General features: G+C 37.7%; 2 protein-coding genes across 3 annotated transcripts in view; one reads left to right on the top strand and one right to left on the bottom strand.

The window, feature by feature from the left end:
* LOC125240226 (putative fatty acyl-CoA reductase CG5065) overlaps window positions 1-23,328 on the top strand; it is a 71,479-nt gene that overhangs the window by 6,392 nt on the left and 41,759 nt on the right. Inside the window, exon 1 of one of the 2 annotated variants that reach the window (XM_048148050.1) lies at window positions 5,680-5,855. The exons of the other annotated variant lie outside the window; for it this stretch is intronic. The gene's annotated coding sequence lies outside the window, so the exon portion shown is untranslated. Of the gene's footprint in view, window positions 1-5,679; window positions 5,856-23,328 lie in introns of those variants that run through there. 2 annotated transcript variants of the gene reach the window in all.
* LOC125240191 overlaps window positions 1-23,328 on the bottom strand; it is a 53,320-nt gene that overhangs the window by 16,505 nt on the left and 13,487 nt on the right. The window lies entirely within an intron of this gene.

Here is a 23,328-nt window from a genome sequence, read left to right as displayed (position 1 = left end):
AGACTCTAGAGCCAATCAAAAATTTCCAAAAACGGCCTTTTTCATTGTGGCGCAAAAAAAGGTGTGATACTCAAGATTGGCAACAATTAACCAAAAAAGCTAAACTAAACGGTCCGACATAGATTATTTCATTTTTATTCAGATTCTTAAATTTCGTTCCGATTGATTAAGTTTTGAAGGAGGAAAGAGTCGAGAGCGGAACCTCGAATTTAAAGATTTTTTTGAAATATCTTTTGACTGAGTTGCTCTTAATGGACAATTTCGATAAATCTAGTTAATAACACTTGTATATTTAACTAAAATTCCCAAGTTGAAAGGGGGGCTCCTTTACATTTTAGCATTTTCGCTACCGTATCCTCTTAAATCCCATAATACTTAGACCTAGGTCAATCAACTTCATTCATTGTTCCGGTCATTGACCCAGATAAACTGTACAGTGCACGACAATGAAAACGGGTCACTTTTAATGTAAAAGTGAATTTGGAGCGTAGAGATGTGGCTTCGCTCTGCATTTTTAACCCCCGATGCAAAAAATTTGACGTGTTTGTCTGTCAGTCTGTCTGTCTATCTCTCTGTCTGTGTGCATGTGTGTCTGTCTGTGGTATCGTTTTTTTTTTTTTTTTATACTACGTCGGTGGCAAACAAGTATACGGCCCGCCTGATGTAAAGCGGTCACCGTAACCTATGGACGCCTGCAACTCAAACAGTGTCACATGCGCGTTGCCACCCCATTAGAAACTTGTACATTCCCTTTTGCTGTGTTAAGTACACAGTAAAAAGGAGTGTACAAGTTCTAAGGAGGGTTCGGGTTGCCGACGACTCAAAGGACAATAAACGGAACAAGTTAGTTCCGTAAGTCCTCCCGTCATCAGCACACCGCACCCTCGTTGAGCTCGCCGATCGCGATCGTAGCTCCCGAACGGATGAACCGATTTAGATTTAGTTTTTTTTTGTTTGAAAGCTGAGTTAGTCGGGAGTGTTCTTAGCCATGTTTTATGAAAATCGGTCTACAATGTCGGAGGTTTTTTCAAAATTTAAATTTTGTAGTTAGGTTATTAGGTTATCTAGCTATCACAGTATAATGGGGAGTGATCGGAGGAATTGTTCGGACTAATCCCCACTGCTTCTTTCCGCCATCGCCCTACGCGACAACATTTCCATTTCCATCATTTAAATGGCTGGCAGTCCTCAACTGTGCGTTTCTCCAGAAACTTCCTGCCCCGCACAGCCAAACTGTGGAATGAATTGTCACCTGCGGTATTTCCGGACCGATACGACCTTCAAACCTTCAAGAAAAGAGCATACACACTTCGCACTTCGGGTGTACATGGGCGGCAGTGATCGCTTACCATCAGGCGACCTGTCTGCTCATGTGCCCCCATCGCATAAAAATAATTGACACAGAATGGGATCTGCTCATCCCAGATTCCGTTGTGACCCCAAATGTTCAACCACCTCAAGTGACTATTTTGCCGGTAAACACAGGTCGTTGACCCCACATTGAACGGGACCTCAAAATAGCGAGTGACCCAGATTGTAGCCCAGTCAATGAGGTCTGAGGAAGAGACGGGACCTGAATATTGATTGTGACTTGAGACATTTTTAACCCCCGACGCAAAAACAACGGTGTATGTATGTCTGTTTGTCTGTCTGTCTGTCTGTGGCTTCGTAGCTCTCGAACGGATGAACCGATTTTGATTTTTAGGGTTCCGTAGTCAACTAGGAACCCTTATAGTTTCGCCATGTCTGTCTGTCCGTCCGTCCGTCCGTCCGCGGATAATCTCAGTAACCGTAAGCACTAGAAAGCTGAAATTTGGTACCAATATGTATATCAATCACGCCAACAAAGTGCAAAAATAAAAAGTGGAAAAAATGTTTTATTAGGGTACCCCCCCTACATGTAAAGTGGGGGCTGATATTTTTTTTCATTCCAACCCCAACGTGTGATATATTGTTGGATAGGTATTTAAAAATGAATAAGGGTTTACTAAGATCGTTTTTTGATAATATTAATATTTTCGGAAATAATCACTCCTAAAGGAAAAAAAAGTGCGTCCCCCCCCCTCTAACTTTAGAACCATATGTTTAAAAAATATGAAAAAAATCACAAAAGTAGAACTATATAAAGACTTTCTAGGAAAATTGTTTTGAACTTGATAGGTTCAGTAGTTTTTGAGAAAAATACGAAAAACTACGGAACCCTACACTGAGCGTGGCCCGACACGCTCTTGGCCGGTTTTTTTTTTTGTCTGAAAACTGAGTTAGTCGGGAGTGTTCCTAGCCATGTTTCATGAAAATCGGTCCACTATGTCGCGGTCGGGGTTTTTTTCAAAATTTTAATTTTGTGGTTAGGTTATTAAATTAAAAAAATATATTAGGGAGGAGGGGGGGCGTGAGTGGTAGCCGTCGAGATAGGTGCATGCTTATTATTACGGTGTAACATGAGGAAACATTTTAACAGCGTATTCCTGATAACACTAAAATATCTTACTTATAAACTTTTCTGGAATAATGAACAATGCTTATTAAAAAATACTTACTTATTTACTTTATTATCCACAGAAACATAATCCATACTATATTATAAATGGGAAAGTATGTGTGTCTGTTTCTTTGTCTCTCTTTCACGGCAAAACTGTGCGACGAATTGTCGAGAATTGTCATGACTTTTTGTCTCTTTTTTTACATATGGGTGAATCAACTTTTCTTTGCCAGAGATACTTGAATTTAATTGGGATAGGAGTATACTTATTATAGTGACATAGGCTACTTTTTGTCTCTTTCTAACGCGAGTGAAGCCGCAAGCTAATAATATATATAACATTGTAATAGGAAAGGATACGGAACCCTCACAGCGCGTTTCATTTCGACTGATTAATGTCATACGACAAGCGTTGTTGATTAGTTTATTCATTACTTAATTACATACTCCTCAGAACCACCTGTTTTTGAACTTTATTTAATAAGAACAGGGTTAAGTTTTGCATAATGTGGATACTTGGTTTATAAAGGGTTAAACATATAAATAGATGCGTGTTTTACAGCAATTTGTTATGGCTAATTAGTCTGTCATTTATGGTGGTATGAAAAAATTTGAGGGATTAAAATTAATGTTTAATAAACGATTATAATACTAACAGTCTGGCAGACAATAAGAGCCTGCCTGCTAAGCCACGGTCCCGGGTTCGAATCCCGGTAAGGGCATTTATTTGTGTGATGAGCACAGATATTTGTTCCTGAGTCATGGGTGTTTTCTATGTATATAAGTATGTATTTATCTATTTAAGTATGTATATCGGCGCTCAGCACCCATAGTACAAGCTTTGGTTAGTTTGGGGCTAGGTTGATCTGTGTATTAAGGTCTCCCCAATATTTATTTATTTATTATATACCTGTAAGTAGTAGAAGTAAAACACTTTATTGTACCATAAAATAATACAACACACAAGAAAAAGAGCTTACCACTAGTACAAAGGCGAACTTATGCCTTTAAGAGATCTCTTCCAGTTAACCTTTGAGCAATTGAAGAATTGGTGATGGTAGGCATACAGTACAAACGGCGCAGAAAACGGATGACAGAATGTTACTTTTGAACTAAAAACCATGATTATATCCGGTATATCCGGTATTTGACGACCGGTCTGGCCTAGCGCGTAGTGACCCTGCCTGCTACGCCGCGGTCCCGGATTCGAATCCCGGTAAGGGCATTTATTTGTGTGATGAGCACAGATATTTGTTCCTGAGTAATGGATGTTTTCTATGTATATAAGTATTTGTATATCGTTGTCTGAGTACCTGCACCTCAAGCCTTCTTGAGCTCACCGTGGGGCTCAGTCAATTTGTGTACGAATGAAATAATATTTATTTATTTATTTATCCACAAAGATTAGAGCAGTCGTACCAAAGGAGAATTAATACCAAACGCCAGTTTTGGCAAGTCGAATAAAGCCCCAGTGGCAGTGGCCTATTTCATCAGTGACATTGCCACTTGACACTGAAAATTCTTTTTAGGGTTCCGTAGTCAACTAGGAACCCTTATAGTTTCGCCATGTCTGTCTGTCCGTCCGTCCGTCCGTCCGCGGATAATCTCAGTAACCGTTAGCACTAGAAAGCTGAAATTTGGTACCAATATGTATATCAATCACGCCAACAAAGTGCAAAAATAAAAAATGGAAAAAAATGTTTTATTAGGGTAGCCCCCCTACATGTAAAGTGGGGGCTGACATTTTTTTTCATTCTAACCCCAACGTGTGATATATTTTTGGATAGGTATTTAAAAATGAATAAGGGTTTACTAAGATAATTTTTTGATAATATTAATATTTTCGGAAATAATCGCTCCTAAAGGAAAAAAAAGTGCGTCCCCCCCCCTCTAACTTTTGAACCATAAGTTTAAAAAATATGAAAAAAATCACAAATGTAGAACTTTATAAAGACTTTCTAGGAAAATTGTTTTGAACTTGATAGGTTCAGTAGTTTTTGAGAAAAATACGGAAAACTACGGAACCCTACACTGAGCGTGGCCCGACACGCTCTTGGCCGGTTTTTTATATACTACATCGGTGGCAAAGAAGCATCAAAGCCCGCAAGCAAAGTCCGCTTGATGGAAAGCGGTCACCGTCGCCTACGGACGCCTGCAACTCAAGGAGTGTCACGTGCGCGTTGCCAACCCATTAGAAACTTGTACGCTCCTTTTTCATCGAATTCGAACCTTACTGCATGTCAAAACAATCACTGACATATTGTACTTTATGCCTTATTACTTAAAAAGTCAGAAAATGTTGTTTTCGAGTAGAATGATATGATGCACAGATAATCTATAGTATACTATAGATTAACATGACAGTTGTTTTCGCCTGATTACGTAAAAGTATACTTTAAAGCTATTTTTTGCTGTTTTTAAGTCATAATAAAATATGGTTATATTTTATTTCGATTAATTGGACAGTAATTAATCATATAAGACAGACTTTAAAAAAGAGTCAAGTTAGCCTGTAGTCACTGTAGTGAAACAGGCCACTGCTCAGACAGTCGGAAGTGACAGAACACTCACCACAAAAACTTTTAGGCGCAAGAGGATCTTACAAATGAGTCAAATGACTCACTGTATTGACATACAAGTAAACATACTGTCACCAGAAATCCACGAAAGCGGTCGACTTTCTAAATAAACGGATATAGTTATATTTACCTTGTCCAGGCTAAATATAACGTAACAGTTCATTAACATATTTGCAGTAATTGCTGGTATTGAATGTCAAAATTGCTTACTAGCTTTTGCCCGCGGTTTCGCTCGCGTTACATTCGAAAATACCTCGCTTACCATCAGGCCAGTCTATAACTCTCCAGCCTGCGGCTGTTGCGAGTTATTAACACTAGTTAACAAAATCCCCCTTACTTCCCTTGTTGCACAATATACTATTTTTTCACAAGTCACTATGCAAAGTTTCGGTCCTTTTTATTTCACCCAGAGCATTATCATCGGTGCCTATTAAATAGAACCGATCACTCGGTCTCAATCGGTGATATAAATCTCATTGTAAATGGCATCGATCAAATCCCATAGGCGAGGCGAAGCCGCGGGCAACAATAGTTTAATTCGTCATATGACCGACTTTAGATACGTCAAGCATTTCTCTTCACTCACTATCTCAGTGTACATAATACCCGCCTGGCGTCCGTACGCGCCAGTGTTCGATATTTTTGTACATTTATTTAATATTTTTGTACATTAATTCGATAATTTAGTACATAAATTTGATAGTTTTGTACAAATTCGGTATCCAGTAAAGAGTGTGTCGGTAGTTTTGGATTGAGTGTGTGTGTGTGTAATAGGAAACAAATTTTTGACTACGGTAAGGATTTTTTGTTTTTATAAAAAAGCGGATGTACGATTCATATTTTATGCGAGATAATTTTCACTATACGCTCCAGTGGAAGAAAAAGTGAAATATTTTTCGTGACGTTCTTGATAGAATTCAATATTTTTCTTAAAGCTCTGTAGCTTTTAATTCTATGCTGAAACTCCCCGGGACATGCCGGCGTCGTCGAGTCCATGTTGAGGATAGTTTAAAAAAAAATCTGTGCTGAAAAAGAAAACAAAAAAATGTACCTACCTAAGAGAATGTCATATCGTCACTACTTTGAAAAAATCTCGTATCTCGTGCTTCTCCTCAAAGTTAAAACGCAGTAAGTCTATATGCATTCCATACATACTTACTACAATTTTCTTTTCATTGACAGACGAAGATCCAAGTTTTTTTAAAAGCAGTGACGATATTTTTTTATTAAAATTAAATAATACAATGCGTAAATCGAAAATTTTTAATCTGTGGCTTAAAAAGTTTTAAGTCGATTTTAAATACTATCAAGTCATTTTGAAATAACGTTAGACACGGTTAGACAATCACAGCGTTCAAATCAAAACGTCAAACCAAATCGTTAGACAACTTCATTGCATATAAGAAACAAGTTGTGAAATCTTTGAAGAAATAAGTTGTCTTATGTAATGTCATAATATATGCAAGGCCTGCAGAAGATCTTCAGAAATTAGTCAAATTTGAATTATATCAAATTGTCTAATAGTCTAAACTGTGGTGGTAAATATTAATATATGCCCCCTGCCCTAAAGGGTTATTTTTCATACATTATTTTTAAACCAACACACTAACACCACAAAATTACTATTAATTAGAAATTTTGTGGTGTTAGTGTGGTAAAAAAAATCTAAATCTAAATTGATCGATAACACTTAATGATTAAAATCGTCTTTAGTAAATAGTACCAATTATGTTAGGACATGAAAGTTAATTTTTTCACAAAATTACTATACACTCTTGTGTGTGAAAAAGCTCCGACATAGTGGACCGATTTTCATGAAACATGGCTAAGAACACTCCCGACTTATTCAGCTTTCAAACAAAAAAAAACTAAATCTAAATCGGTTCATCATTTCGGGAGCTACAGACAGACATACACACAAACAGACAGACAGACACGTCAAACTTATAACACCCCGTCGTTTTTGCGTCGGGGGTTAAAAATTCAACTTTCTCATCTTTGAAGTATCAAGAGTGCCAGTTAAGGAGGTGAAAATAACTAATTATATTTATTTCGTTTTTTAACCCCCGACGCAAAAACGAAGGGGTGTTATAAGTTTGACGTGTCTGTCTGTCTGTTTGTGTGTATGTCTGTCTGTAGCACTGTAGCTCCCGAAATGATGAACCGATTTAGATTTAGTTTTTTTTGTTTGAAAGCTGAATAAGTCGGGAGTGTTCTTAGCCATGTTTCATGAAAATCGGTCCACTATGTCGGAGCTTTTTCACACACAAGAGTGTATAGTAATTTTGTGAAAAAATTAACTTTCATGTCCTAACATAATTGGTACTATTTACTAAATGACGATTTTTGTCTGTCTGTCTGTCTGTCTGTCTGTCTGTTTGTCTGTCTGTGTGTGTGTCTGTCTGTGGCATCGTAGCTCCCGAACGGATGAACCGATTTTGATTTAGTTTTTTTTTGTCTGAAAGCTGAGTTAGTCGGGAGTGTTCTTAGCCATGTTTCATGAAAATCGGTCCACTATGTCACGGTCGGGGGTTTTTTCAAAATTTTAATTTTGTGGTTAGGTTATTAACCCCCGACGCAAAAACGACGGGGTGTTATAAGTTTGACATGTCTCATCTGTCTATCTGTCTGTTTGTCTGTCTGTCTGTCTCTTTGTCTGTCTATCACAAATCCATTGTTATTTAAAAGTAAATTGAGGTCATTTCTGCTTGAAAAACGATTTTATTCAGTTGAGGAGTTCTTCCAGTATAATAATGAACCAATTTAATTTGACATGTATTTATTATGACTATTATTATGACTTATTAGCATTATGGAATATCGTAGTTAATTGTTGTTTTTTAGTTAAGTATTGTTTTTTTGGACGGACATGTGATTAAATATTTCTAGTTTTTTTTTCTGTTATATTTGACATTCGTTAGTTTATATGCATTTTTTTTTTCACTTGCTATTTGATTGTTAATTGTATTATGTTATGGTAAGTCTATATTTATTTTCTGACATGTCCACTCATTGATTAGTTTTACTTACATCATAAGCATGTTCTCAGCTCGTTTTTCTAACACAATTTAATAATTATATTGTTCAAGAAATAAAGAAATGAAATGAAATGAAATGTCTGTCTGTTTGTGTGTATGTCTGTGGCATCGTAGCTCCTGAACGGATGAACCGATTTAGATTTAGTTTTTTTTGTTTGAAAGCTGATTTAGTCGAGAGTGTTATTAGCCATGTTTCATGAAAATCGGTCCACTATGTCGCGGTCGGGGGTTTTTTTTACAAGCTTTTATTCAACTTGCCTTGTTAGTATGTTAGTGTGCGTCAAAACGTTGAAGCTAAATTTGACCCACTTCCCGGTTTCCGATTGAGTTAAAATTTTGAACACGTATGTAAACCACGTGACAATGCAATATTATAGTATCATGGAGCTGATCTGATGATGGAGAAGAAAGGTGGTCATAGGAACTCTGTAATGAAACGTCGTATCCCCATCGAGTGAGGGGTTTTTAGAAACGTCACGGAGAACAGTAGATGACTGTTGAAAGAAAGGTACAGTCGGCGATAAAAGCTTGTGCCAATTTTTTTTTTCTTATTTAAATTTTAATAGTAGGATCGCGTCCTATCGAGGTTTTACTTAGGAAATCCTCGTGTATTCGATTTCAAAGGAAAATTCAGCACCATAAATAAATGACTGTTTTCTCTAATGATACGTTATCAATTAGCCTTGTAGGTATATGATATCACTGACGTGTTGAATGAATAATCACGTTTTATCACACTTGCATAGACTAGAAAGATAGCGATACCAAATTATTTTAAAAAGTCCAAAGTTTGAAATGACATACATATAAATAAATGATAAATAAATATTATAGGACTTCTTCACACAGATTGACTTAGTCCACGGTAAGCTCATTGAAGGCTTGTGTTGTGGGTACGATATAGACAACGATATGTATAATATACATAGAAAACATCCATGCCTCAGGTACAAATATCTGTGCTCATCACACAAATAAATACCCTTACCGGGATTCGAACTTATACACACAGAGTGCAATTTATTTACCTGCAATAATTGAACGTTAGCGGAAATAGGTAATTAGGTTTAGGTTTTGTACAGGGGATCGATTTTTAAATTTCGAACGCACGAATTCGCCGTTCGAAAGTCTGTGGAATACGACGTAATGCTATTTTTGAAAAAGGACGACTAGTAATTTTAAAACTAGTGGTAATGACCACTCGTTATCGATTCTGTTAGTAGAATTTCAATCGCTAGTAGTGGAGATATTATTTAACGAATTTCACGAAATCCCAGGTCGCAATTTTCAACCGATTTTCGTGAAATCGTGTAACTTTAGGCGGTCAAGCAAATCTTGTATTAATAAAAGGCGCGAAATTCAAATTTCCAATATTTTTTTAAATTATTAGGTATGGTTTGTGGATGATTCCGCCAACTTCTATGTCTTTGGAAGGCACGCGCTTTATGAATATCACTAAATAACCTAACCACAAAATTAAAATTTTGAAAAAAACCCCGATATAGTGGACCGATTTTCAAAAAAACATGGCTAAGAACACTCCTGACTAACTCAGCTTTCAAACAAAAAAATCGATTCATCCGTTCGGGAGCTACGATGCCACAGACAGACACACACACAGACAGACAGACAAACAGACAGACAGACACGTCAAACTTATAACACCCCGTCGTTTTTGCGTCGGGGGTTAAAAACAGGCAGGCAATTATGGTCGCGCGATAAATGATAAAACATCTGGCCGTATATCGCACTTACTAATAGTGCGATAGGGACGGCCTGATATTTTATCGTCTATCGCGCGATCATGCTTCCCGTGCTGGTGACGAAGACATAAGTAGATACAAGTCGGTCGGCTAGGCCGAGTCAGCTTGTTCCTTGAGTAAGAATGAATAAGAATGACCAATTTGCTTTTGTATGTCAAGTTATATCTTTGCTATACAATTTCGTCATAAATTTCGTATATTCCGTCTATCGACCTCTTCTCGGCCGTACGTAACAGACTTTCTTTCGTAATTGGGACTACGAACACGTGCACAGGCCGGAAATGCGAAAGTGGGCCGTAAACGTGACCGAGGCCAGTCATCACATTAGGCAGAGTGGAAGTGTCATCACCACAGATGTTATCATCGTCGTCATTCAAGATCGGGTGAGGCACAGCACAGATGTCATGTATACCATAGATCAAGCAAACGTATCTACTTAGCGTGTCAAATGAACTCAGTAAAATCCATTGAGTTGGCCGTCTTTATTCGCAGCTTGCAGCTTTCGGGTGTCAATTTTTGTAAGTTGAAGTCAATAAAAACATAAAAAAATGCCTGAAGCGTCATATTAAATTGCAACAACTCAATAATTATGGACACTCCAAGGGCCTGAGACATATTTAAAAGACAATACAAAATCTGACACGCTCGGCCCCTATACAAATAGATGAACTTGTTTCTTCTATGTAAATCTAGTGCTGTGGGGCGAGGAATGACGAGATCCGTCGTCGCACCAAGGTACAAGAAGGGGGTTTCGTCATTATGTAACTAATATGGTGTTGGACGGGACACGTTGCTAGGCAAATGGACTTAAATGTTCACTCTAAAAAAAATTTGGTTGCTCCTATCAATATTTTGATAGTCGTAGTCAAGCATCTTGATTCCATACGAGCCTGATAAGATCTTAGACAAATGAAATAAGGTAATTTTGATTGCTCTTACTTTTGCAACGTAACTGAATCGATTAAGATCTTGTTCAATAATTCCATGAAAAATAATTATGCTAACTAAATTACCTTAGTAAGTTTAACTAAGGATTGAATCAACCTATGTTACATAGTTATGGCTAACAAGTTAATAATTGATTCAAGGTTTACAATGGTTAGGAATAACAAAACAACTAAGTAATTAGTTCAATCATACATTCCCTTGTTGTTTTTAGTAATCAGCTTTATTTGAATTATATAAGATCGTAATTGTAGTGATTAACTTAACGTCAACTAAGAGAAAACTGCTCTTAGTTGGTCTTCATTTTTAGGGTTCCGTAGTCAACTAGGAACCCTTATAGTTTCGCCATGTCTGTCTGTCCGTCCGTCCGTCCGTCCGTCCGTCCGTCCGTCCGTCCGTCCGTCCGTCCGCGGATAATCTCAGCAACCGTTAGCACTAGAAAGCTAAAATTTGGTACCAATATGTATATCAATCACGCCAACAAAGTGCAAAAATAAAAAAACCGGCCAAGAGCGTGTCGGGCCACGCTCAGTGTAGGGTTCCGTAGTTTTCCGTATTTTTCTCAAAAACTGCTGAACCTATCAAGTTCAAAACAATTTTCCTAGAAAGTCTTTGTAAAGTTCTACTTTTGTGATTTTTTTCATATTTTTTGAACATATGGTTCAAAAGTTAGAGGGGGGGGACGCACTTTTTTTTCCTTTAGGAGCAATTATTTCCGAAAATATCAATATTATCAAAAAACGATCTTAGTAAACCCTTATTGATTTTTAAATACCTATCCAACAATATATCACACGTTGGGGTTCGAATGAAAAAAAAAATCAGCCCCCACTTTACATCTAGGGGGGGTACCCTAATAAAACATTTTTTTCCAATTTTTATTTTTGCACTTTGTTGGCGTGATTGATATACACATTGGTACCAAATTTCAGCTTTCTAGTGCTTACGGTTACTGAGATTATCCGCGGACGGACGGACGGACGGACGGACGGACGGACGGACGGACGGACGGACAGACAGACATGGCGAAACTATAAGGGTTCCTAGTTGACTACGGAACCCTAAAAATGGAAAAAAATGTTTTATTAGGGTACCCCCCCCCTACATGTAAAGTGGGGGCTGATTTTTTTTTTCATTCCAACCCCAACGTGTGATATATTGTTGGATAGGTATTTAAAAATGAATAAGGGTTTACTAAGATCGTTTTTTGATAATATTAATATTTTCGGAAATAATCGCTCCTAAAGAAAAAAAAGTGCGTCCCCCCCCCTCTAACTTTTGAACCATATGTTTAAAAATTATGAAAAAAATCACAAAAGTAGAACTTTATAAAGACTTTCCAGGAAAATTGTTTTGAACTTGATAGGTTCAGTAGTTTTTGAGAAAAATACGGAAAACTACGGAACCCTACACTGAGCGTGGCCCGACACGCTCTTGGCCGGTTTTTTAGAGTGTTAACTTACGGTGGACGCTTACAGATGTAAGAAGCGCTTGGCATCCGTTGGCTTGTTGAGTGGACGACATCCGGAAAATTACGGGTTGATTGGATGAGACTATTAGATCAGGACAGGGACAAGTGGCGTACAAGAGAGGCTGATGATGATGATGGTCATCGTCGTCCAAAACGTATTCGGCTATGGCGACTTTTTGTTATTTTAAGCGTTCTGAGTTTTGGTGAGCTCTTAAATGACTCGACAAACAGAACTTATCCATACCACAGACATATGCAACTCCGTATAGACGGATAAAGTCTAAGAAAAAACCGGCCAAGAGCGTGTCGGGCCACGCTCAGTGTAGGGTTCCGTAGTTTTCCGTATTTTTTTCAAAAACTACTGAACCTATCAAGTTCAAAACAATTTTCCTAGAAAGTCTTTATAAAGTTCTACTTTTGTGATTTTTTTCATATTTTTTAAACATATGGTTCAAAAGTTAGAGGGGGGGGGGACGCACTTTTTTTTCCTTTAGGAGCGATTATTTCCGAAAATATGAATATTATCAAAAAACGATCTTAGTAAACCCTTATTCATTTTTAAATACCTATCCAACAATATATCACACGTTGGGGTTGGAATGAAAAAAAATATCAGCCCCCACTTTACATGTAGGGGGGTACCCTAATAAAACATTTTTTCCATTTTTTATTTTTGCACTTTGTTGGCGTGATTGATATACATATTGGTACCAAATTTCAGCTTTCTAGTGCTGACGGTTACTGAGATTATCCGCGGACGGACGGACGGACGGACGGACGGACGGACGGACGGACGGACGGACGGACGGACGGACGGACGGACGGACAGACAGACATGGCGAAACTATAAGGGTTCCTAGTTGACTACGGAACCCTAAAAACGTACCTCAAAGCCATAGAGAAAAAGGTGCCGTGGCCTAGATGGCGTTACGCCTTTGGGGGACGCTCGGCTAGATGGCGCTAATATTCATTTTTGACATTTTAACACATATCTATCTAAGAATATGGGCCAAATTGTCAAATCTGATGTTCAAAAGTTTTAAGTCTGTGTCTAAAGATAGCAGACTATGCACTGTGATTACACATTTTACTTTGATAGTAACTCTCTATAATACTCGATCCTCTTTGTCCATACTACTTAATATATTTAATGGGAAAGTGTGTGTGTCTGTTTGTCCGTCTTTCACGGCAAAACGGAGCGACGAATTGATAATCATAATCTTACTCGTACCATAAAAAAATCATTTTTTCCTAGCCTCCAATTGTGTCACACTGCTGGGCAAAGGCCTCCCCTTTCTTCCAAAAAATCATAATCTTAAAAAATAAGACTGTGTACAGACAGTTGCGAAATTGTATGGAAATCCGTGCACTCGATCTGATTTTATAAGATTATAAAATGAATTTTCAAACTGTCTGCTGCCGGCCTAAAATATGACCAATGTCAGATTCAAAATCGTGATATGATTACGGGTAGACAAAACCTAATAGTGATATTATAGTAGGTGATTTAATATCGAATTATGTCATTATCTTTAAAAACCAGATGAGTTTGCATTTTATGTGTTAATTGTGATAAAATTCGCATTAAGTAATCTAGGTTAGTAGGTGTAGATAATGCAATTTTACGAACGATTGTGAAATCTAAATAATTTAATCTACAAAACCTAACTAATTTAAATCCATACTAATATTATAAATGGGAAAATGTGTGTGTCTGTTTGTTTTTCCGTCTTTCACGGCAAAACGGAGCGACGAATTGACGTGATTTTTTATGTGACGATAGTTGAAGGGATGGAAAGTGACATCGGCTACTTTTTATCTCTTTCTTACGCGAGCGAAGCCGCGGGCAAAAGCTAATAAAATAAACAAAGAACGGGTTAATTTATAAGTAATTAAAAACAGTGCCTTAAGGTATAAGTAGATTCAAACTCAAGGTTTTGGTGGCTCAGTTGGTAGAGCGCTAGAGTATCGATCCATAAGCCGTGAGTTCAAGTCTAACTAACACAAGGCAGTTTTTTCACTTTTAAATTTATTCTGTTTAATATCATCGTATTATGTGGACGTTTCTGCTAACAATAACCTAACCATATAATAAAATTAAAATTTTGAAAAAAAATTACGACCGCGACATGGTGGACCGATTTTCATGAAACATGGCTAAAAACACTCCCGACTAACTCAGCTTTCAAACAAAAAAACTAAATCTAAATCGGTTCCATCCGTACGATGCCACAGATAGACACACACACAGATAGACAGACAAACAGACAGACAGACACACAGACAGACAGACACGTCAAACTTATAACACCCCGTCGTTTTTGCGTGGGGGGTTATAAACACTCCCGACTAACTCAGCTTTCAAACAAAAAAAAACTAAATCTAAATCGTTTCATCCGTTCGGGAGCTACTATTCCATAGACAGACACACACACACAAACAGACAAACAAACAAGTCAAACTTATAACACCCCGTCGTTTTTGCGTCGGGGGTTAAAAACAACTTTAAACATTTTATTTATTTATTTTATCTTTATTAAACAAAGAAACACGATCTCAATAGGCGAACTTAATACCATAAGGCATTCCCTACCAACCAACCAAGCTTTGAACAAAGCAGAAAAGTTGTATAAGCGGTGCAAAATTTTATAATAAACATATATATATTCATAACAATCATAACTATAAAGATTTTTATATTTATTTAAAACGTATTATATTTCAGTGGATTTTCAGTATATAGTATTTTCTCATGATTTTTACTAAACGTTATTTATGTCTAAAAATATAACATTTTTGAAAAAACCCCGACCGCGACATAGTAGACCGATTTTAAAGAAACATGACTAAGAACACTCCCGACTAACTCAGCTTTCAGACAAAAAAAAACGAAATCTAAATCGGTTCATCCATTCGGAAGCTACGATGCCACAGACAGACACACACACAGACAGACAGACAAACAGACAGACAGACAGACACGTCAAACTCATAACACCCCGTCGTTTTTGCGTCGGGGGTTAAAAACGAGATCTTAGCTAATAATGACAAAGAGGATCGAGTATTATAGAGAGTTACTGTCAAAGTAAAACGTGTAATCACAGTGCAAAGACTGCCATCTCTCGACACAAGCTAAATACTTTTGATCCTCAGTTTTGACAAGTTAGCCCATATTGTTATCTTGATATGTGTTAAAATGTCAAATATTAATATTAGAGCCATCTAGCTGAGCGTTCCCCAAAGGTGTAACGCCATCTAGGCCACCATACCTTTTTAGGGTTCCGTAGCCAAAATGGCAAAAACGGAACCCTTATAGTTTCGTCATGTCCGTCTGTCCGTCTGTCCGTCTGTCCGTCTGTCACAGCCGATTTACTCGGAAACTATAAGTACTACAGTGATGAAATTTGATGGGAATATGTGTTGTATGAACCGCTACAAAATTATGACACTAAATAGTAAAAAAAAAGAATTGGGGTGGGGCCCCCATACATGTAACTGAGGGATGAAAATTTTTTTTTCGATGTACATACCCGTGTGGGGTATCAATGGAAAGGTCTTTTAAAATGATATAAAGTTTTCTAAAAACATTTTTCTTAAAGTGAACGGTTTTTGAGATATCAGCTCTCAAAGTCGTAAAAAGTATGTCCCCCCCCCTCTATTTTTATAACTACGGGGTATAAAATTCTAAAAAAAATAGAGGTGATGCATGCTAATTAACTCTTTCAACGATTTTTGGTTTGATCAAAGTATCTCTTATAGTTTTTGAGATAGGTTGATTTAACTGTAATTTTGGCAGGTGTATAAATTGACATAATAAGTTTATTATATTTGCTGCTACGGAACCCTTTGTGCGCGAGCCCGACTCGCACTTGGCCGGTTTTTTCTCTTGGCTTTGAGGTACGTTTTTTCTTAGACTTTATCCGTCTATACGGAGTTCATCATCATCATCATCATCATTTCAGCCATTAATCGCCCACTGCTGAGCATAGGCCTCCCTCCGTGTACGCCACTTATCCCGGTCCTGGGCTAATCTCATCCAGAAGTGCCCCGCAGTTTTTCGAATGTCGTCCACCCAACGAGCCGGCGCTTCTTACATCCGAAAGCGGCCACCATTCGGTCAACATTTTGGTCCACCTGCCATCACTCTGCCTGGCAACATGCCCCGCCTAATTCCATTTGAGTTTGGAAATTACGTCACCCAAGTCCCGCACCTTGTACGGAGTTACATATGTCTTTGATAATGATGAATATTACGCAAAACAGAAGACAAAATCGCTAATATTTGAACAGATGACTTAAAAATCTCTAATCTTTAATGAAAGAAAACATAATTCATAATGCAAATTTAATGAACTCTATTGTATAATCATTTAAGTACAAATTTCAATATCATGTCAAAGTAAGTTACGATGTTTGGTAAGTCACAGAGACGTAGTTTGTTCAAACAATATGTACCGTTAGAGATTCGTCTCGAAAGTCACAGTGTAATAAAAACAGTGCTTACACTCTACATACATATAATTACGCTTGTATTCCCATAAAGGGTAGACACAGCACAGGAAATCGCTGAAGTTTCAGTGGCACATGTAATAGGCTGGTTTCCTATACTTATAATAAAATATTTGCCGGCGCCACCAACGCAGCGCCATCTAGTCTTAGTGTTGCTAACTAAAGTGACATTTACACAGACGAGAGTGAACATGCTTACAATATTACAATATATACTTACCTTATATATAATTACTACGTTGAAAAAAAATTACATTTTTTTTTCATGGGTAGGCTCACTATTTATCATACCACCCTCGTAGGTAAAATCTACCAGCTCACTTAAGACATCAAGTTAAAATTTGTACGAAATGTACTTTGCACTATTGTGGATAAAATGCAGTTTTGCTACCTGTTTTCTAATAGCAAAGAGGACATTTACCAGTTGGTGTGGTGAAAAAAATTAAGCACTTAGTATACTCAAATTAAAACGGGACTTAATCGCGTAAAACTTACGTATATATTTAACCCGACGTTTCGGACATGACATTACGTCCGTGGTCACGGGTAGACTACCCGTCTACCCGTCTACCCGAGTCTGTAGCCGTGACCACGGAAACATCGGGTTAAATAAAAACGTAAGTTTTACGCGATTAAGTCCCGTTTTAACTTAATGTACTGTAAATTCTGTACTGTGTATTGTACCGGTCAGGTCACTTTCACCCATTTCGACGCTTTCCATACAAATGGGCCAAGGTTGGATGTATACATACAATAAATACGGTGTGTGAACACATCTGCGAAGGCATTTTCTCTTTCTTATTGGATGACGATATAATAAACACTGAGAAAAGTAACTAGGTATTTACACCGTGTTTTTTTTTGTTTTACGTTAATCTTGACACGTCATTAGGATCTTTTACAGGAACCACCTGTCAACTATCTCCACTTAAAAAATCACGTCAATTGGCAGCTCCGTTTTGCCGTGAAAGACGGACAAACAAACAGACACACACACTTTCCCATTTATAATATTAGTATGGATAGTAATTGTTAATAAAGACGCCGCGAGCATTTTTTGACTCAGTTAAACACCGTTGCATACAATACTTTTTCTACGACCAAGCACTTATTTTGAAAGAAAATTATAAGTTCAACAAATACCTACTTTCAGTCATCTTAGTTATCTAGGTGGACCGCCTACCATTTTGAATATGCAGTTTGAGTGCAAACATGAAAATAAAACTGTCTATGGTATGGTTCTTTGAAGCCTGGCCACTAAGACGAATCGAGCCGAGTTGAATCGAGTTCTCATACATTTGAATGCGATTCGACGCGTCGCCAATGAACGCAGCAGAAAATTTTTATTTTTCTACTCCCGTACTGTTATTCGTGAGTTACAAGGTCGTGCATAGAACTTTAAAACCCTACATAAAAGATGTCAGGACAAGTCTATCTAGTCTATACCCTGAAAACATTTAGTAGCAGTAGCACGATATAGCTGTTACAGTTCAGTAAATACATTGCTACCAACTTAACAAACCAATTCGCAGAGTCGAGACTCCTTCGTTTTCTGCTGCGTTCATTGGCGACGCGTCGAATCGCATTCAAATGTATGAGAACTCGATTCAACTCGGCTCGATTCGTCTTAGTGGCCAGGCTTCAAAGAACCATACCATAGACAGTTTTATTTTCATGTTTGCACTCAAACTGCATAAATATTCAAAATGGTAGGCGGTCCACTAGATAACTAAGATGACTGAAAGTAGGTATTTGTTGATTTATAATTTTCTTTCAAAATAAGTGCTTGGTCGTAGAAAAAGTATTGTATGCAACGGTGTTTAACTGAGTCAAAAAATGCTCGTGGCGTCTTTATTAACAATTTTCGGCTTCGCCTCAAATTGTTACCCACGCCACTCACCTTTTTTGACCTCTTTTAACCACCAGTTGCATAAAATACTATTTCCTAATAACCCGATATAACGTAACCACAAAATAAAAATTTTGAAAAAACCCCCGACCGCGACATAGTAGACCGATTTTCATGAAATATGGCTAAGAACACTCCCGACTGACTCAGCTTTCAGACAAAAAAACTAAATCTAAATTGGTTCATCCGTTCGGGAGCTACGAAGCCACAGACAGACACACACACAGACCGACAAACAGACAGACACGTCAAACTTATAACACCCCGTCGTTTTTGCGTCGGGGGTTAAAAAATAAGGCTTAAACAATCGCTTCTTAGAGAAATTGATGGTCAATTTAACTGACGGACCTAAGTAAGTAATCTTTCCTTAAAGTTAACGCAAAATAAGAAGGTTCGCGTTCGTCACACAAACAATAGTTATATGTTATACAAGGGGGCAAAGTTGTATTTTAACGCCGAGTGTGGAATTCAAAAACGAGCAAGTGAAAGGATTCTATAGTTGAACCACGAGCGAAGCGAGTGGTTCGATAATAGAATCCTGAACTTGCGAGTTTTTTAACACACGAGAAGTAAAATACATTTGCACCCGAGTGTAACACAAAACTTTTCCCCTCACTGTAGCGAGGAAACTACAACGCAAAAAATGCGTTTATCACTGCTTCCAGTAGTTCCACAGGTGGTAAATCATCTTTATTACTAGATTCACCTACTTTTATCAATTTTAAAACAGTTAATTTGACTTTATTCAAGGTCAAATTACTTTACCCACTAGTGGATAAAATGCGTTTTTACCCGCTGGTATTAAAGGATACGCGTGTTTCCGAGCTAGTGAGGGGAAAATAAATAAACATTTATTTGTGCGACTACGACGATGAACATAACATAAAACAGACCGGTCAAAACTAACTACAACTAATTGAGCCAGCCTCAGTCAGAAAATACTACTACTACTTATACAAAATAAAATCCAAACCAAACGATCCATGAAAATAAAACTAACAATAGATCGGTAACTGACATTGTTGTCACGTTTACCGCAAACATGGCGGCATTGAAACCGCAGAAAGCATTTAGGAAAACTGTAGCGTTTAAATTGCTGTTGCACTTCTTGAATATTTAAACAACAACAGTATAAATATAGAGTAACAAGCTTTCCCCCGCAGCTTCGCTTGCGTTATATTCGAGGATTGCAGAATGCTGCGTACACCCCCTCCCCCCATTTTAGGGTAGTGAGGGATTAACAAGAGTAAAGTCCTTTAATATCAATAATTGTCGCTCAGTTTTGCCGTGAAAGACGAACGGAAAAACAGACACATACACTTTTCTTTTCCATTTATAATATTAGTACGGATAGACAGTCAATCAAATGTTGTCCCTGAAAAATGGACCGCCTATAAATCCCTATTCCCTAGTTTTCAGAACCGTCCACATACTTAATTAAAATTTTGAAAAAAAAAACCGGACCGATTTTCATGAAACATGGCTAAGAACACTCCCGACTAACTCAGCTTTAAAAAAAAAACGAAATCTAAATCGGTTCATCCGTTCGGGAGCTATGATACCACAAACAGACAGACAGACACGTCAAACTTATAACACCCCGTCGATTTTGCGTCGGGGATTTAAAAATGGGTCAATGCGCTGATGAATCATATTACAAAACGTATTATGGATATTTGCATAGTGGATCCAGTCATGAATCATTCTATGGGGAATATTACTAACGTCATTTGATATTTGTACGTTAATAGCAAGAACGATGTAATACAAGACTAATTAAGCCCATGAAAAAAAGCGTACCCCTGAAATGTATGTTTTTTTAGGCTTAAAACTAGATGGCGCTGTTCGCGGCCTGGAAGTGGCCAAAATCATATCTTCCCCAAATATTTTTGCGTGTTTTTATTTTTAACCCCCGACGCAAAAACGAAGTGGTGTTATAAGTTTGACGTGTCTGTCTGTCTGTCTGTCTGTCTGTCTGTCTGTCTGTCTGTTTGTCTGTCTGTGTGTGTGTCTGTCTGTGGCATCGTAGCTCCCGAACGGATGAACCGATTTAGATTTAGTTTTTTTTGTCTGAAAGCTGAGTTAGTCGGGAGTGTTCTTAGCCATGTTTCATGAAAAGCGGTCAACTATGTCGCGGTCGGGGGTTTTTCAAAATTGTAATTTTGTGTTTAGGTTATTGTCACTTGTCATATCATACATCACTTTCGCACTTGCATACTTCTTAGAACGTGACCTGGGGCCCGTTTCTCGAAAGGTACAAGCCTTGTATTACAAGTGCGTGAACTAGGCTTGTGTCGTTCACGAACTATGAACTGTTAGGAATAAAATCCCATCAATGACCGAAATGAACTGAATCTTTCCGTGCTCTGTGAATCGGTCTTTGCTCATTTAGTTCAGTTCAGTATAGGATCGGCGAGCGCGAGCGGTTTGGATTACTTTGGATCAAGAAAGAGTGCGTGACGGCGCCGACCGGGAGCGAGGTATTTAGCAAAGCGACACAAAAACGTCAAGTTTTCATATTAAGCTTCGGTTTACAAGTCCTACAACCTTTCGGCCCGGAATTGTTATTGTCTGTGGAATATTCGTATCATTTTGACACTAGTCGGTCCCATTCGTTCTGATCTTTCCGACCGTAGTGGTCGCTGGTCTGACTGAACTAAATGAGCAAAGACCTAAAAGAGCGAACTAGTTCGTGGGAGCGATTGAACGAGATCGGAGCGCTCCGATCAACGAACGAAACGGCACAAGCCTAGCGTGAACTGTCAAATCGTATGGGTTGTCATGGAAACACACTTGTAATACAAGGCTTGTAGGCTTTCGAGAAACGGGCCACTGTTCGCGTTTTTGACAGGCGGTAACTGAGAGGTAACCGAGAGTGAGTGGGCGTCACATTAAGCGGGGAGCGAGAGTGGCCATACTGTACGATAGTACTGTGCTTACACTAAGAAATGCCTAAGAATATGAAAACTGTGGTAAACTAAACTTTATCGATCATATCATAAAATAAATGTTTGTTTAGTCATACTGCAGATATTTGGATACATGTGATTAGATAAACTTTGTATGGAAACCTGATTATTATGTTTTATTAAAGTGTAATGAAAACAGGCAAATTTGCGTCAAATTTTCTTGTAAAGTGACCTATCTTCATTGATATTTAATGTAGTATATTTAATTATTTGTCGTACCGTTACTCGCCACCCGACTAACTCAGCTTTCAGACAAAAAAAACGAAATCAAAATCGGTTCATCCGTTCAGGAGCTACGATGCCACAGACAGACAGACAGACAGAATAGAAATGTTTCATGAAAATCTTTCCACTATGTCGGGGGTTTTTTCAATATTTTAATTTTGTGGTTAGGTTATTATCTAATACCTACATGGTTACAGATACACACGTGCGAAGAGGAAATTCGTGACTCGTGTCGATTTAAAATACTCCCTCTAATCGTGCTGTAATGTATCGCCACTCGTTTCGTACTTCCTCTTTTCCGCACTTGTATCGGTACGGTACTATTAAACCGAGAGTGACTGCCATCTCTCGACACAGGCTTAAAACTTAAATTTTCACCTCAGTTTTGACAATTTGGCCAATATTCTTAACTTGATATGTATTAAAATGTAAAATATTATTAACGACATCTAGCCGAGGCCCCCGTACCTTTTTTCTCTATGGCTTTGAGGTATGTTTTCTTCTTAGACTTTATCCGTCTATACGGAGTTACATATGTCTTTGTGAACATGTAATAACAATACAACTGCACCCAAGGTGGTGTTAATGCGATTTAAACTCACGCGAGGTGCACATAGCAACTCTTTATAAATACATTTCGCCCTGCCCACCATGTACAGCTTGAGACATTTGAAACTTAAACCAAATTATTGAATAAATAGGGTAGATTTTCCTTTGTACCACGATTTAGGTGAAATATAAGAAAAAAATAGATTTTTTTAACCGACTTCAAAAAAGGAGGAGGTTCTCAATTCGACTGAATGTTTTTTTTTTTTTTTTTTGTATGTATGTTACTCGATATCTCCGAGAATTGTGGACCGATTTTCAAAATTGTTTTTTTGATCGAACGGGTATAACCCCGAGATGGTCCCATTGGCACCAAGTCGGGGTCTGATGATGGGATCTTGGAGAAATCGAGGGAACTCTTCAAATGTTATAGGCACATGTAATGTTTTTAATGTATTTTTCAAAGATACACCAGTATTTACGCCTGATGGTAATAATTTTATGTGGCTGAGCTGATGATGGAAGGTCAACTCCTCAATGGTTAGGAGTTAAAGGATAATTCTTTCACTACTGTACATATATTCGGATTGATACATATAATATCAATAGGAACCACTAAAAATCAACAAATAAATAAACTTTTTAACAAAAAATAAAACCGCCTTCAAAAAAAAGCGCGTTACAAAACACGTAGAAACTAAAAAGCAAAAAATAATAAACCTTTGAAAACCGACTTCAAAAAGGAGGAGGTTCTCAATTCGACTGAATGTTTTTTTTTTTTATTATTTTTTTGTATGTATGTTACTCGATATCTCCGAGAATCGTGGACCGATTTTCAAAATTTTTTTTTTGATCGAACCGGTATAACCCCGAGATGGTCCCATTGGCACCA

The sequence above is a fragment of the Leguminivora glycinivorella genome, chromosome 27 (assembly GCF_023078275.1).
Source record: "Leguminivora glycinivorella isolate SPB_JAAS2020 chromosome 27, LegGlyc_1.1, whole genome shotgun sequence".
In the NCBI taxonomy this organism is placed as follows: Eukaryota; Metazoa; Arthropoda; class Insecta; order Lepidoptera; family Tortricidae; genus Leguminivora; species Leguminivora glycinivorella.
Note: the sequence above shows the minus strand (reverse complement) of the source record. Positions and strands in the feature narration are given on the sequence as shown.